We start from the raw sequence: 13715 nt of genomic DNA, 5'->3' as shown, positions 1-13715 counted from the left end.
TGGGGCTGTTTTCCCTGGAGCATCGGAGGCTGAGGGGTGACCTTATAGAGGTTTACAAAATTATGAGGGGCATGGATAGGATAAATAAGCAAAGTCTTTTCCCTGGGGTCAGGGAGTCCAGAACTAAAGGGCATAGGTTTAGGGTGAGTGGGGAAAGATATAAAAGAGACCTAAGGGGCAACTTTTTCACGCAGCGGGTGGTACGTGTATGGAATGAGCTGCCAGAGGATGTGGTGGAGGCTGGTACAATTGCAACATTTAAGAGGCATTTGGATGTGTATATGAATAGAAAGGGTTTGGACGGATATGGGCTGGGTGCTGGCAGGTGGGACTAGATTGGGTTGGGATATCTGGTCAGCGTGGGTAGGTTGGACCGAAGGATCTGTTTCCATGCTGTACATCTCTGAGTCTAAGTGGGACTATCACAAGCAGTACAGGCTGATTGACGGTGAACAGTGGGGAGATGTTCCCATTCTAAATTGATGTGAGGCAAAAGTTTTCCACACAGTGAATAGTTAGGATATGGAATGCACTGCCTGGAAGTGTGGTGGAGACAGGTTAAATTAAAGTATTCGAGAGGCTTGAGAGGATTGCAGGTATTTGGATAGAAATAGTGTGCAGGGGTATGGGGAGAAAGCAGGAGATTGGCACTGGGTAATGCTGCTCATTTGAAGAGCTGTTGCAGGCACGATGGGCTGAATGGCTGCCTTCTGTGCAATAACAATTCTGTGAAATGATTAAATGTTGGTTAAACAGAATTTGTGTATCTGCTTTTGTGATTAGAATTTAATCCAGTTCAAATAGCTTCAAATCAGACACAATGAGTACTTCTTCCCCATGTACAAGTACACTGTGCTCAGCCAATTATTCTTTAATTAATATATAACCATCAGCTCCTCCCTAGTTCCATTTTGTCTCTGACATCCATTTCACACCCTACCAGATTAGATTAGATTAAATTCCCTACAGTATGGAAACAGGCCCTTTGGCCCAACAAGTCTACACTGACCCTCCAAAGAGTAACTTACCCAGACCCATTTCCCTCTGACTAATGCATCTAACACTATGGACAATTTAGCATGGCCAATTCACCTGACCTGCACATCTTTGGATGAAAGCAGTACTTCGAACCCCACCACCATCGAATCATCCTGCATCTGTGTCGTTGTTCAACATGAATGCAGGCATTAAGAACAGCCAATAAGTGTGGTTCTGGAAAAGCACAGCCAGTCAGGCAGCATCCGAGGAGCAGGAGAGTCGACATTTCGAGCATAAGCTGCTCTTCATCACTTTCTCCGATTAAGAGCAGTCGCGCTGGCAAGGCATGGGGCACACACAGCATCAATATTCCCGCACTCGCCCGCCCAGTGGAATTTGGCTGGGGAGGGAGAATTTTCTGACTAGTGTCTCAAAGACTCTTCACTTTGTTGGCAGTCCATTCTTGTGGGCACTGCTCTCAGCTGGAAACATGTACAAATCAAGTAGTGCCTCCCTGTTTTGGAGCTCCATTTCATATTGCTTCAGCTCCTGCTTTACTTTTCTCTCCCTTTTATTCAAAATCTTGATCATCTTCCCCACTTCCAGAAATAGGATGAAAAATCTGGGATGCTGGAAATCCAGAATCCAAGTGGAAAAATACTAGAAATATGACACAGCAGGTCAGTCAGCATCTGAGTGGTGGCAGAGTAGTCATTGAGGTGTAAGCCCCCATTAAATGTGCAGCTCCATCTGCTGTACATCTCCAATGTTATCTTCAATCAATGAACCAAATCTCACATTCACTTTCACATACACACGTGACACTGCTGGGATTTTTGCTGTTTTTTTGCTATACAAAAGGTGAAGGAAGGATCTAATCATCGGGCTGTGCATGTGAGAGTGCAATGAAGGTTTATCATTTTGACTATTTTGGCAACTTGCTGTGTATAGAAGTGATACGTAGGTTTTTGGTTCTAGTTCTGTGAAGGTGCCTTGCCTTTTTTTTGGAATATCCCAACAATGGAGGCAGTCAGGTTGTTTGTGTAGAGAATGGGCTTATGACCTGAACTAGCCAGTATCCTTAGTAAGACTGTGACAAAAATGAGGAACTTTGGGAATGGGATCAGGAATCCTGAAATTGGATCCTGGCTGCTATTTATAAAGAGATCCCCAAGTCATCCTGACTCAATGAACATCTGGGCCTAAGTCTGAATCATGTGATACATTTCACTATTTTCCTTCTGGTGCTGTACTGATAAAAGATAACCAGACCCACTCACAGCGACAACTTATAGACCAAACATTTCACAAGCGTCACTTAAATTGAGAAATGGCTTCCACAATTGTGCATATAGAATGAGCTGCCAGAGGAAGTGGTGGAGGCTGGTCCAATTACAGCACTTAAAAGGCATCAGGATGGGAATATAAATAGGAAGGGTTTAGAGGGATATGGGCCAAGTGCTGGCAAGTGGGACTAGATTAAATTGAGATATCTGGTCGGCATGGACAAGTTGAACTGAAGGGTCTGTTTCCATGCTGTACATCTCTATGACTCTATGATCTGAAAGGTATTTCAAACAGTGAGTTCAAAACAGCACTTGCAAGGAAGCATGTGTCTTAGATATTTTCTAATTATTCTGTTCAGAGTTATCATAGAATCCATACAGCCAGTCAGCCCATCTGGTCCACACCAAGCCGCCAAAGAGCATCCTACCCAGATCCACCTCCACTGCCTGTAGCTCCACATTCCCCAAGCTTAATCCACCTAGCCTGCACATCCCTGGACACTATGGGGCAATTTAGCATGGTCAATCCACCCTAACCTGCACATCTTTGGGCTGTGTGAGGAAACCAGAAGAAACCCATGTGGACACGGAGAATGTGCAAACTCCACACAGACAGTTGCCTGAGGGTGGAATGGAACCTTGCACCGTGAGGCAGCAGTGCTAACCACTGGGCTACCGTGCCACCCCCTAAGTTGTTAAGATACATCTCTGGAGTAAGTGAAACTTGAACCCTGGCCACCTGGCCCTGTGGTGCAAATACAAGCACTGTACCACAAGAACTAAAGCCTGTGGTTTATGTTAAATGACTACATTTATTCAAAGAGCTAATCGAGGTGTTGTATAAAGTTGATTTTATGTGATCAGCAGAAGGAGGGGCCGGGGGCCATAAGCAGGTCCAGTTCAGAAGGAGAAAAGATTCAAACTAGCAGAACGGCGCATGTAATTCTGGCAGTCTCCAGGCTATCAGGGTTAGAAAGAATTCAAAAGCTGTTTTCGCCATTCTAAAAAGCCCAGAGTTCGTTCTTCGAGTGCAGTGAGGAAAGCTCAATGCATTAGCCTGTCTGTGTATCCCTGAGACTTCTAGTGAATGTGCCAAAAGGTACCAGAAGAAAATGCTTGTGATGTGATCAGTTGAGTAAGAGTGAAGAAAGTGAATCATTAGGAATTGAGTGTCTTTGAAAAAAGGTTCATCTTGCTGGTTATGCTAAGATCTTTCCAAATTGTAGTTTTATATATAGTTTTGTTTTGTTTAATAAATTTGTGTTCTTTAGTGAAAAATACATTGACAGCCTCATGTGAATATGCTCGGTGTCTGATCGCCAGGGTAACAATATTACAAATATTATGATCCATGAAGCCAAGTTTCACTCTGGAATCTGACTTGTCGAGTATTATCATCAGCTGGGATCGTAACAAGTGTGTGTTGCAGGCTTGATCAACTTGCTGATCTTTTCCTGCCCCTCAATTTTTAAATATTTGTCTGTAACTATGCTCAATTTTGCATTTTGAAACCAAACAATATGGATCCCCGGCCTATAATACAGGATGATCTTTAAAAATCATTGGTCAGTGTAAATTGCACAGAGGAGCTGCCGGTAGCCAAGAGGTATTAGTGTGCAAGATTTAATGTGGGAACTACTTGCCATTTGAAAAATATTTTTAAGCCTCTTCTTCATATCTTGATAACGTGGAAATCTGTTTCCAAGAAGATCACTGCAAAATCCACGGGATATTTACCACCATAACGTTCTTTCTTAGCAATGATCTTAGATTAATTTTTCATTTTTGTTCTATCTTGAGATATGGCAAGACCAACATTTGTTGTTCATTGCTTTTGCTCCTTAATAGAGTGGGTCATTTAGACGTTATCCAAATTAGATTAGATTACATTACATTACAGTGTGGAAACAGGCCCTTCGGCCCAACAAGTCCACACCGACCCGCCGAAGCGCAACCCACCCATACCCCTACATTTACCCCTTACCTAACACTACGGACAATTTAGCATGGCCAATTCACCTGACCTGCACATCTTTGGATTGTGGGAGGAAACCGGAGCACCCGGAGGAAACCCACGCAGACATGGGGAGAACGTGCAAACTCCACACAGCCAGTCGCCTGAGTCGGGAATTGAACCCGGGTCTCTGGCGCTGTGAGGCAGCAGTGCTAACCACTGTGCCACCGTGCCACCCATAATGATGTGACCTGGAGTTATGTGCAGATCTGACTGGTTAATGACATCAGATCTTCACCCTGGAAGGATATTAGTGAACTATTAGTGTTTTTACGAGAATTGAGGATAGTTTCACGATCATCTTTACAGAGTCAAGCCAAGAGTTGAAGGTTTTTATTCATTGAAATTAAATTTAACTGGGTGTCATGGTGGGGTATGAACCTGTGTCACCCAAAGCATTAACACAGGCTTCGGGTAATTAGTCCAGTGACATTACCATCAAGCCACTGCCTCCCTTCTTACTCCAGTAACTATGGTATTTAATTTTTTCCTTTATTCATTCTTAAGTTGTGGGCCTGCCTGGCTAGGCAGCATTTATTGGTCCTGACTTATTGCTCAGCAGGTAGTCAACCCCATTGCTATGGGTCTGGAGTCACATGTAGGCCAGACCAGGGAAAGAAGGCAGATTTCCTTCCTGAAAGGACATTAGTGAACCAAATAGGTTTTTCTCCCCTACAAGTAACAATGGTTATCATTAGACCCTTACTTCCAAATTACTTATTGAGTTCAAATTCCAGGATTTGACCCAGGTCTCCAGGACATTAGCTGAGTTTCTGGATTAACAGGGAGAAAGTGATGACTGCAGATGCTGGAGATCAGAGTCAAAAAGTGTGGTGCTGGAAAAGCACAGCAGGTCAGGCAGCATCCGAGGAGCAGGAGAGTCAGCATTTGAGCATAAGCTGTTCATCAGAGCTTATTGTTGAAATGTCAACTGTTCTGCTTCTTGGATGCTTCCTGACCGGCCTTGATTTTCCAGTGCCACACTCTTGGTTTTTGGATTAACCATCTAGCGATAATTCCACTTGGCCATAGCTGCCCCATAATATTTACAATGTGTTCTGCCTTGGCAACGCTTGCTCCTGGAATGGGTGCAGACTGGTTCTATTGAGTGAGTCCATCCTGGGTACTCTCTCTCGGATTGTGAATCAGAAGCAATTGAACAGACAGTGAACATTGGAGTGTTGTCTCTCTCGATACTTTTATCAGGGAGTTTTAATCTTTGATTTTCAAACCTGACTATTTTTTTTCATTGACCATATTGAGTTGAGAAAGAGCTCTGCACGCATCCTGCGTTTTGATTCTCTGATTCTGTCACACATTCCCAGAATAAATGTTTACCAATTCCACCACATACTTCCAGCGCAGTAACCTACCATCATTAATTAAAATGCTTAACCATCATTGCCCATCAATGTTGACACTGCTGGTGAGGTTCTTCTCAATTCATACCTTCCTCAAGTTGGTTCTCACTTTTGGTGGTTTGTGATATTTTGGACTGGGCCTCCGTTGAGTGATTCTACCTTCCTTTGTCACTTTAATCCCTCCCCTCCTTTCCAGAGAGTACAGTCTCGCGCTGATCCCTAGCAGCTGTCTGACACCTCACACAAATGGCGCTCCCATTACTCTGAAGTCCAGATTTTATGAGTCAGTAAGTCCCCTCCAGCAATTGCGAGGATCCTTTAAATGTGCTCATCAGGGGGCCTCCACAGGCTAAAGGAACCTGAAGATGACATTCATGTACAATGACTGGCCAGTAGTCCTTAAAGAGACCACCACAGGTGCCATTACTATATTCAAAGTCTATCTGCCAACCCCTGCCCTCTACCACTCTGAAGACGCAGTAATATCCATGACACCCTGACCCCTCCTTCAGCTGGCCAATCCCCTGCATCTAATCCAACAGGTGAGGTATGGCACTGTAGCCATTTTAGGTACGAGTAACATTTAATTTCATTAATTCATGGACTGGAACAGCTCAATATAGAGCAAAAGCAAAATTCTACAGATGCTGGAAATTTGAAATAAAAACAGGAGGTGCTGGAGAAACTGAGCAGGTCTGTGAAGAGAGAGAGAGAGAGAGAGAGACAGAGACAGAGACAGAGACAGAGTTCACCTTCCGAATCTGTATGAGTCTTCTTCAGAACTGAATGGAAAATGGAAAATGCTGTGGACTGAGGGGGAAGAGGTACAAATGGAACAGATTGTGTGGGTGCACAGAGCAAAAGCCAGTAAAGGAGAGACTGAGATGTGGAAGTAGGTGTCAATGTTAGCTGTATAAAGGAGAGATGGTATGGCTCCTAGGAGAGTAAGCCAACAAGACACAGCCAGGGAAGGTGGGAGGATATAAAAAAATGACTTACAGACATTGTACTCTGAATTTGTGGAACTCAACATGAAATGCTATTGACTGTAACGTGCCTAAGTCGAAAATAACATGTTGCTCCTGCATCTAACATTGAGCCTCATTGGTACACTGTAGCAACTCTAGACAGAAACGTGAGAATGGAAAGATGGGGGTTTATCAATATGGTAAGCAGGTGGAAGATTAGGGTAATTCCTATGGACTTGCTATCTCCTTCTCAAGGTCATATAGGGACAAGCAACAAACACTGGCTTAGCCAGTGACACCCACAGCTTTCTTAGGTGTGGCCAGACTGTTTCCCCGTTGACACCCGCCCACAGTGAATGTAGCAAGGCAAGTGGCTGCTTTGTGAGGAAGGAATATTTCCCTTCTCCTGTGGGAGTGCAGCATACCAGGCTGCATTGTACAGATATTCGAGATGTTTCGGAGTCTGAAGCTTGTTACACAGTCGACAGCATGAGGGTTGATGCAGCAAAGACCACATGGAGAAAACCAGAGAGTCTTACAGCATAGCAGGAGGCCATTCAACCCATCATGCCTGTGAAAGTGCTATTTAAGAAAACCTAGAACAAAAGTAGGAACATAATTGGGCCATTCAGCCCTTCAAATCTGCTCTGCTATTCAATATGATTGTGGTTGATCGTCATGGAATCCCCACAGTGTGGAAGCAGGCTATTCGGCCAATTGAGTTCACACTACCGCTCCGAAGGACATCCCACCAACCCCCAAATTTTGTCCCTGTAACCCTGCACACTATGGGCAATTCAATTTGGATAACTCCCCTAACCTGCACATCGTTGGGCTGTGGGAGGAAACTGGAGCACCCAGAGAAAACCCACGCTGACACGGGGAGAATGTGCAAACTCCATACAGACAGTTGCCCGAGGGTGGAATCGAACCCGATCCCTGGCACTGTGAGGCAGCAGCGCTAACCACTGAGCCACTGTGCCACCCCATGTAACTCAGTAACGTGCTCCTGTACCCTTTGATCCCTTTAGCCTCAGGATCTATATCTAACTCCGAATTAGTCCCAGTGTGTTTTTACCTGTTCAACTTTGGAATGTTCTTGTTGAATTTGTATCCTTTCAGATGTTGCATTCCACATGATTGTAACTTATTGCATAAATAACTTGTACTCACCTCTCCCCTGGCTATTTGCCAGAATAAAAAGTGAGAACTTTATAAATGAGTTTCTGACTAAGTCACACAATGGTGCATAGAGGAAGATGTGGTAATCTATCTGGGTTTTTATTTCACAGTCTGTTTATGATTTGGCGAGTAACTAAGGACGTGTGGACACCACGTAGGCAGTGTTGAGGAGACACCATCATTGTGGTAATGTCATTGGCCTAGTAATCCGGAAGCCAATGCTGTGGGCCCCTGGATTCAAATCCCATTATATCAGGCACTGGAATTTAAATTCTACTAGTCCATAAACATAGGATTGAAAGCTGATCTCAAATTATAATGAAACTGTCATTGTGTAAAATCCCATTTGGCTCACTTATCGACGTCCTTTACAAAAGGACATTGGACATCCTCCCCCTAGACACTCATGTCCCATGAAAGAACACAACAAAAATTCTTCATTACTCTTCGTACTTAACTTTCAAGGCTTAATGTAAGACAGTCATTCTGCCAATGCTATGTCAGGACTGTGCTGGGCATGTAAACTGAGATTATGAACACTCTGGAGTGGAATGTTTGGACCCACAAGGTGCTGACTGTAAAGTGAGAAATTGGTATCAACTGAGGTGAGGATACCAGATTAAATTCTATGTTGATAAAGCCCTTTTTTTTTCCATGCTCCCATTTCAGTTCTAGGTTTGCTACTGTGTTCTAATGAAGCTCAATGCGAGCTACAGGAGCCACACTTCACTTTCGACATAGGCACTTTGCAATCTCTAGCACCCAATATTGAGTTCCACAAGTTCAGAGTACAACGTCTGTACTTCATTTTCTTACATCCTCCCCAGCTGTCTCTTGCTGGCTTTGCTCTTCCAGAGTCATCCCATTTCTCCTTCTCAGCTAACATTAACACCCACTTTACAACTCTATCTTTCCTTTACTGGCATTCTCATTGCCTTTGTCTTTTGCTCTGGGCACCCACACTATCTGTTTCACTTACACAACCTCTTCCTCAAGCCACAGCATTTTCTATTTTCCTTTCAGTTCTGAAGAAGAGTCCCAGAGATTTGAAATGTGAACTCTGTTTCCCTCTCCACAGATGCTGCTGAGTTTCTCCAGGATGTTCTGTTTTTATTTTAGATTTTCCAGCATTTGTAGAATTTTGCTTCTGTTTTATATTGAGCTGCCTTCATGAGCGGGTGGGAGCAAAAAAACATTGGCAGTAGCAAGTAATGATACCTCTGGTCTCAAGACCACTCCAGGTACCTATGCTGTTCCTTTCGCTATCTGATTCACACAGGGGAGCTCACTTTCCGAAAGAACTTGTGGTGATGTCCCTGCCTGCCAACAGCAACCTCTGTAAGAACTGCCTGCATTTGGCTTTAATGAGGCACGTTGGCTGAATTGTTGATGGATTGATTGACTCTGTTTCTGCAGCACCCTCTGGACACAGGGATCACCTGCAGTCGAAATTAAATGGATCAGGCAGGTACGTGTCTCCTCTGACTAGCTGCAGGTTGGCTGCATTGTAATGAGTTAGTCTCCTCTCCACTTCAGATCCTGCTGGCAAAATCCATCGGACTAATTTGACAAATGTGTCAGAATGCAGGAAATGCCTGTTGGAGTATTTATATGTGATGTGTCAGAAGTATATTTATATATGGTGCGTCGGGGGGGGGAGGGGCGGTGGGGGTGTATTTGTTTACACTCTCTCTCAGAGTATTTATTTCCATGCAGCCTGTTGGGAGTTATTTGTTTGATATTCACCCTGCTGGAGGGGATATATAAATTCATTGCTGGTTTGGCCCCTCTATTTGGTGTGTTTCAGAACCAACAGTGTCCCTGGACTGTGGAATGGTGTGGAATGTTTCTGGAGATAGAAACATAGAAAATAAATGCAGGAGTAGGCCATTCAGTCCCTGACCCTGCCATTCAATATGATCATGGCTGATTATCCAATGCGATAAGCTGTTACGTAAATGCAAGTTCAAACTTTTGGTGTGAGTTTGGAAGTTTCGCTTTGTTTTATTTCTGCATATTTGGTGTGAAATTACTAAAATCCCAGCTGGCAGAAGCGATATAAAAATAGCAGTGTCTATTTCCTCATCAAACCAACCCACTTCCCCCTCCCCTGCCCAGCTCCACTTGCCTGCCCCCTTCTTCCCCCCCCCCACCCGGGATCACCGAGAGTGAAGCTTGGCATAAATCCCACAATCATACAGCCTTTCCTGGCACAGCCTGAAAGCAGAGAATTATCTTCACTGCTTCATTTGTAACCTTTCTTATGGTGTCAGAACACAGCAGCTAAACTGCATTAACCATACAGTGATGTCAGGGTCAGGGAGGTTGGATGGATATTTCTGTGGAACAAGGCATTGCCAAGAAAAACAACAGCACAACAAATGATCACAATTAGCACAAACAGAATGTCAATGGAACAAGATAATTTACATTCCTATATATACAATTTGGCAGGTATATAATATGGATGTATAATATATGAGAAGGCAATGGCTTAGTGGTATTATCACTGGACTGTTAATGCAGAGGCCCAGGTCAAGTTCTGGAGACTTGAATTTGAATCCCACTATGGAATTTTAAATTCAATTTTTTAAAAAACCCTGCAATTAAAAGTCTGTTGGCAACCAGAACAACTAGGCACGTTACAGCCTGCCAGTCTCAACATTGAATTCAACAACTTCAGATTATTATCCCATCTCTACCCTTCTGTTTTCATTCTGCTTCATTTATTTTTATGTATTTTTTTTTCACTGTTCTGTACCTCTTATTTCTTGATTGTCTCTCTTTCTCTTGCTCCCCACTCTCTCATCACCTTTTTCCTCTCCTCTTCCCCCTTTGCTACCCTTCTCCCCTGTTTTCCATTTTGCCTCTGCTTCATCCATCCCCCCCATCCCCCACATATTTTGTCACGAGCTTTAACAAAGGGTCAGTTAGACTCGAAAAGTCAGCTCTTTACTCTCCTTACACTTGCTGCCAGACCTGCTGAGATTTTCCAGCATTTTCTCTTTTGGTTTCAGAACAATTGATTGTTCATCTCGGTCACTTACTGGAAGGACACTGCTGTCCTTATCTGGTCTGGCCTACATGTGATTCCAGATCCACAGCAATGTGATTGAGTCTTAATTGCTCTCTGGGCTAGTACACACACACACACACACACACACACACACACACACACACACACACATCCGCGCGCACAAACTTAGACACACACACCCACCCCTCTATTTGCTAGCATCTGTGTCTCCAACAACACTCAAGAAGCTCAGCACCATCCAGGATAAAGCAGCCTATGTGATTGGCACCACATCCATCACTCCAAATATTCACTGCCTCCACCACCACCTATGCACACAGGCACCAGTGAGAACCATCGACAGAAACGCATTACGGCTCCACCGACAGCACCTTCTAAATCTACAATTTCAACATCTGAGCAGGATAAAGGTCACAGATACAGTGGAATACCGCTGCTATCTGCAAGTTTCCCTTCAAAATGGCACTGTCCTGACTTGGAACTATATTAATTCGGCAACACTGGGTCGATTTTCTGAAGCTCCCTTTTTAACAACGTTGTGTCTGTCCTTACACCACAAAGAGTGCCGCAGATTCTCAAGAGCACTTAGGGAAGAGCATCAACTGCAAGAGATCCTCACACCCCAAGATAGAATGGGGGTGTAGTGATTGGAACCAGGTGGATCTTGTTGACTATGAGATCCTTGATTGGAGTTGTTAAGCTGGGCTAATCAGGAAGCCCTGGCTGACCAGTATAAACAGGGGATTTGGCGCGCCCATTTGACACCGGGCCGTGGAGATCCCCAGTGGAGGGCTCTCTACGCGGGGTCCTCCCCCTTTCTCTCGGGGATCTGGGGTGGAGGGTGCTGCACGCAGCGGTCCGCCTGCAACCGCAGATTGCGGTGGTTCACGGACTCCCAGCCCAACTGCTTGTTCTGTGGCGCTGTGGAATCCGTGGACCACGTATATATTGGGTGTGGGCGTTTGCACTCCCTTTTTGATTTCCTTAAAAACCTCCTCCTCTGCTTTTGGTTGCACTTCAGTCCCACGCTCCTGATCTTTGGGCACCCGGTACGGAGGAAGGAGGGCAGGTCTGAAGACCTCGTCGTGGGTCTGCTCCTGGGCCTGGCCAAACTGGCCATAAACAGGTCCAGGCAGCGGACCAAGGAGGGGGTTAGGGACCACTGGCCACTCGGGTGTTTCCTTTCTTCCTGGTGGTGGGAACTGAATAAAGATTTGTGCACCTTGTGTCTTTCACTGTGTCTCACACCTACACACACAACATGGGTGCTGGGGGAAGAAAAATAAGCACTACCGCAGTTAGGTGGTGGTGTGGGGGTAATAATAAAAAGGGAGTAAAAAAAACAAAAAAAGACAAAGACAAACAGGAGAGTGTTCTGTTCACTCTGAGAGCTGGCTCTGAGAGAGCTGGACCAGGGTGTGTGTGTGCAAGGACTCTCCTTAACTGTATTAGAGTGGAAGGGGACTGACTCTGGACCAGCTGCCCATAAGAAAAGAAAAAAATATAAACAGGGGATGGGTGCCACAGTCGCTCAGCATTTAGCACTGATTCCTCACAGTGCTAGAGACCCTGGTTCGATTCCACCCACCGGCAACTATCTGTGTAGAGCTTGCACATTCTCCCTGTGTGTGGCTTTCCTCCCACAGTCCAGAGATGTACAGGTTAGGTGGATTGGCTATGCTAAATTGCCCACAGTGTCCAGGTTAGGGATATTAGCCATGGGAAATGCAGGGTTACAGGGATATCATGGGTCCGGACGGGTTGCTCCCTGGAGGGTCAGTGTGGACTCACTGGGCAGATTGGCTTGATTCCACACTGTAGGGATTCTATGAATTGATAATCGGTCTGCATGTTAGAAGAAAAGAAAAAAATATATAAACAGAGGATTTAGAATCTCCTCAGTCCAGGGGCTGACTCCGAGCCAGCGTACTGTGCACATGTAAGTAAAGAGTGACTTGGTGACAGGATACTGGCCTCTGTGCAGTTATTTTAGGGGGAAGGAAGGTCCAGTCTGTTGATATATCTGAAATGCTCTAGGCCTCAAGCCTGTCTCCTGCCTGCTACTGATGTCATTATGGTCCATTGCTTCTGTTTGATTGGTGCCTTTTTTAAAAAAACAAGAACAGCATTTCACAAAAAGCACATTTGTGAAATAAGATGCAGTCAAAATAAAACTGATAATCGGAGCAAAATAATGTTACAAAAAGAGAGAAAGCAAAACCTACTTTGAGCCAGTGGTGATGAGGACATCGCTTGAGGACATTCCCAAGCGAATTAAATATTTTTTAAGAATAGTTGTTATTATAATGCAGGAAACCAGCTTGCACACAGCCAGTTCCAGCCACTGACAATGTAATAAAGGGTCAGTAAATCAGTTTCAGTGATCCTGTTGGAGGGATAAATGCTGGCCAGGACTCTTGACAACAATATCTTGATGAAACATTGCTGAGAGATCTTTTACATTCATTTGAGAGGTCAGACAGTGCTTTGTCTCATCCAGTAGACAAAACCAAGATATAAAAGCAAAACGCTGAAAGTTTGAAATTTCAATAGATATACTCCAATCTCGCAGTGTCATGTGGAGAGAGAAGGCCTTAACATTTCAGATCAATGAAAGGTTTAAATAAAATATCCTCAACCTGAAATGCTAACTTTGTATTTTTTTTCTGGAGATGTATTTTGATACAACAAACAAGGTAGGGCTTTTACAATTAATGGTAGGGCCTTGGGTAATGTTGTAGAACAGAGAGACCCAGGTAGGTAATTTTTTGAAGTTTGCATGACATAGAGATAGGATGGTTAAAAAGACATTTGGCACTCTGGCCTTCATTGCTCATTCCTAGGAGTGGGGGCTTTTGACCAAAACATCCATTCTGCTGCTCCTCGGAT

At 44.4% G+C, this 13715-nt stretch overlaps 1 protein-coding gene across 2 annotated transcripts in view; it reads left to right on the top strand.

Moving 5' to 3' along the window:
• c2cd2l (c2cd2 like) overlaps positions 1-13715 on the top strand; it is a 154230-nt gene that overhangs the window by 66916 nt on the left and 73599 nt on the right. The window lies entirely within an intron of this gene.

The sequence above is a fragment of the Chiloscyllium plagiosum genome, chromosome 35, assembly GCF_004010195.1.
Source record: "Chiloscyllium plagiosum isolate BGI_BamShark_2017 chromosome 35, ASM401019v2, whole genome shotgun sequence".
Taxonomy (NCBI): Eukaryota; Metazoa; Chordata; class Chondrichthyes; order Orectolobiformes; family Hemiscylliidae; genus Chiloscyllium; species Chiloscyllium plagiosum.
Note: the sequence above shows the minus strand (reverse complement) of the source record. Positions and strands in the feature narration are given on the sequence as shown.